The sequence below is a fragment of the Bos taurus genome, chromosome 8 (genome assembly GCF_002263795.3).
Source record: "Bos taurus isolate L1 Dominette 01449 registration number 42190680 breed Hereford chromosome 8, ARS-UCD2.0, whole genome shotgun sequence".
NCBI lineage: Eukaryota > Metazoa > Chordata > Mammalia > Artiodactyla > Bovidae > Bos > Bos taurus.
The window spans coordinates 91,753,791-91,758,041 of record NC_037335.1 but is presented as its reverse complement, the minus strand read 5'-3'; positions in this window follow the sequence as shown (position 1 = coordinate 91,758,041).

The window sequence follows — 4,251 nt, the reverse complement described above, 5'->3', positions numbered from 1 at the left end:
TTCATCCAACCTGGCATTTCACATGACGTACTCTGCATATAAGTCAAATAAGCAGGGTGACAATACACAGCCTTGATGTACTCCTTTCCTGACTTGGAACCAGTCGGTTGTTCCATGTCCAATTCTAACTGTTTCTTCTTGACCTGCATACAGATTTCTCAAGAGGCAGGTCAGGTAGTCTGGTATTCCCATCTCTTTCAGAATTTTCCAGTTTGTTGTTATCCACACAGTCAAAGGCTTTGACATACTCAATAAAGCAGAGGTAGATGTTTTCCTGTAACTCTCTTGCTTTTTCAATGATCCAACGGATGTTGGCAATTTGATCTCTGGTTCCTCTGCCTTTTCTAAATTTAGCTTGAACATCTGGAAGTTTGCGGTTCACGTACTGTTGAAGCCTGGCATGGAGAATTTTGAGCATTACTTCACTATTGTAAGATGAGTGCAATTGTGTGGTAATTTGAGCATTCTTTGGCATTGCCTTTCTTTGGGATTGGAATGAAAACTGACCTTTTCCAGTCCTGTGGCCACTGCTGAGATTTCTAAATCTGCTGGCCTATTGACTGTAGCACTTTCACAGCATCATCTTTTAGCATTTGAAATAGCTCAACTGGAATTTCTTCACCTCCACTAGCTTTGTTCATGCTTGCTAAGGCCCACTTGACTTCACATTCCAGGATGTCTGGCTCTAGGTGAGTGATCACACCATCGTGGTTATCTGGGTCATGAAGGTCTGTTTTGTATAGTTCTGTGTATTGCCACCTCTTTTAATATCTTCTGCTTCTGTTAGGTCTGTACCATTTCTGTCCTTTATTGTGCCCGTCTTTGCATGAAATGTTCCCTTGGTATCTCTAATTTTCTTGAAGAGATCTCTCGTCTTTCCCATTGTTTATTTTCCTCTATTTCTTTGCAGTGATCACTGAGGAAAGCTTTTTTATCTTTCCTTGATATTCTTTGGAACTCTACATTCCAATGGGTATATCTTTCCTTTTCTCCTTTGCCTTTAGCTTCTCCTATTTTCTCATCTATTTGTAACACCTCCTCAGGCAAACATTTTGACTTTTTGCATTTTTTTTCTTGGGGATGGTCTTGATCACTGCCTCTTGTATAATATGGCAAACCTCCATCCATAGTTCTTCAGGCAGTCTATCAGATCTAATCCCTGATAGAATAGACATAAGTAATTTTTCCCTTTGGTTGGAGCAATTTACAGTTTGTTTCTCCTCATCCAGAATTTTTATTTTTGATCTTGAATTTTATTCTGGTACCATAATAAGCAGTTCATAAATGTTTGTAAAATCAGTATGTTTCATTTAATAAATATTATATTTGTATAATTTTAAATGAAAACAAATTTTATGCTTTCAAATGCATAAAAAAAAGACTAGAATATACATAGACCTTTCTTTTATTTTGCATTCTAATATATTTTTCTCATTTTCTTTTTATGATTAGAGGAATAAATAATTCAAAGAAATTATTTGAAAAATAAAACTGAAAATCATAATTTAAAGATCAATTTAAGTTACTAAAAATATAAACAGGAATAGTCAAGCTAACCGTTATTTTGACCAATGTTTATTACCAGCATCTTAGGAAATGTGATATCACTGACTTTAGATTTGTTTTATCTAGACACTGTGATGTTGCCTCATAAAATGAGAGGTACCAGTGCGAATAGATATTCCTTAAATTACTCAATTACAATTTTAGCCTTTGCAACTCAATTTGGAGGTCAAGCCTGATTACCGTATTTAAGTGTTTATAATCCCTTCCTCCCACCTCCTCCCTTAATCCATAATTTAAGTTCTACCTATAATTTATGTGATAATTATTTGTTCATTAAATTTGCATAATTTGTAAGCTAAGGACCTGTGATTTCTCTGAAAGTTTCCATTTTTCAAACAACAGCAAAATAATGTAGTAGCAGTAAGGCCTATATTTCCTGAATTCTCATAATCCACTGTACACAGATTCCCATGGCCAGTGTCTGATTTTACCCAAATACCTCTTGAAAAAAAACTCATTTCTAAAAAGTAAATTATTTCCCAAGACATTGGAGTTCTCACAAGCTTTACTAGAGATTACAAAGAAGACAGGGGCATTTATGTACATGTGACAAAACAGCAATTTTTACTTCAACATAAGTCGTCTGCACTGGCCAGCTCTTCCCAAGTTTGTTTCCTTCCCCACTCGCTTCCAAATCCTTTATCTCCAATTGTTCCTCCTACCCAGCCCTCCTTCAACCACTTTGACTGTACTCTTTCCTTTCTTTCCCTTTTTTAGCCAGAGAAGAGTATCTATCTCTGATCCTCCAAATTTGCATCATCACACCCATCACATAAATTTGCTTTCAAGTATGCAAAAGATCAATAAACTGAAGACAAAGACTAGGGTGTGTGTGTGTGTAACCATGCACAAGTGTTTACTAGCGCAAATATAAGAAATAAATGGTCTTTTTTTTTCCTGGATAAGACAAGTTTAATAAATTTGTTGATGGGAGTCTCTGGGGCTATGGGAAAATGTTTACATGCCAAAAAAAATGGTAGGTAGTTTTGTAAGAAGGTGTAGGCCCAGAGAAAATCTCACATTTCCATTATCAAATTCTGAATGCTTAAAGGTTCTTCATAGAGGCTTTTTATTACTGTGGGAAACATGTGGGCTTCAGTGAAAGAAATTTCGAAACTATCTATAGTTCTATTAAGAAATATCTGGTCTTTAACTGAGGTGCCCGCTTCAGAAAGGGAAAAGGAAGTAGGACAAAAGGGATATAACTAATGGTTTTTTCTGAAAAATTTTCTTCTATCACATTAAACAATTTTTTCTTTAGCCTTTGTATTATTTCTGAAATTGTGATACACCTTACAACTGATATGAACATTTACTGTGGTAGTGTTGTGTTTTTCTCCAAAATCTATACCCAGATTGGTGGCCATCTCATAATATCCAGGACCTTAAAATTAAAGAATATGCTGCGTATAGTTTTTAGAATTTTCTCTATTAAAGTTATGGCTTCACAAAAGTCATATTTTCTCACTGCATCTGGTGATGTGACTACAAAGATAAACACATGCAAAGATGTATAAAGAAAAAAAAATTGATACTGTCTTCCTAGCTCCCCCTCATGAAGTTACCAGTATTAGCAATGTACTGATATTTTTTCACATAACTAGGGGAGCTCTGACATAGTATAGGGCAGGCTTTCAGGCTGTGATAATTTTAACAAAATAAAATCATATTACCTTATGTAATTTTCTCATTTAAAAAGCATCATGGATATGACTTATAGTTAATAAATAAATCTCTACAATGTGTGTGTGTGCTCAGTTGTGCCCAAGTCTTTATGTCCCCATGGAATGTAGTCCCCATGGAAATTTCATGTTTTCCAGGCAAGAATACTGGAGTGGATTGTCATTTCCTTCTCTAGGGGATTTTCCTGACCCACGGATCAAATCCCAGTCTCTTGCATCTTCTGCATTGGTAGGCAGATTCTTTACCAGTTCACTATTTTTAAATATCTATCTGGTAATCCACAGCATAGATGTGTCAGAATTTATTCATCCATTTCCTCGACTCAAGTAGTTTCCAGTTTTTCTTTGTGCCAGCTTCCAGCAATTCCTCAATACCTATTGATTGCTATACCAATGGCTTCATATATCAGTGCCCTTATTTCTAAAAGCTAGAGCCCCACAAGTGGGATTGCTGGATTAAATAATATGTACATAATACATTTAGCATCTATTTCTAGATAAATTTCCCCAGATGTTTTAGAGATTCATACTGCCATCAGCAGCATTATGAAAGGGCCCATTCCCTCACAATCTCGCCAGCATTCTTGTGATTACTCATTTCCGGTTTTTTTCCAGTATAATGGATAAAAATGTTCTTGTACTCAAATTTTCATTTTCCTTATTAATAGTAAGATTAGGCATTTTTCCACATATGTCCTGACCATTTGGGCATCACCTTTTTTTTCTAGGCTTTTTCTACTGTGTTATCTTCATGTAAAACAATTTATAAGTTCTTATCACTCATTAGGAATATTTACTTTTTGTCAGTAACATATGTTGCAAGCATTCTTTTGCAGTTTACCATTTTCTGTCTCATTCTGTAATATAGCTGAAATAATTTTTATATAGGGAAATATGGAAGCTATCCCTCAACCTGAGGTTAGAGTCTTTTAGATTTTCAGCTAATGTTTTCAATTGTTTTATTTTTATTTGCCTAAAAAATTCTGCATAGTCAAAGCTACGG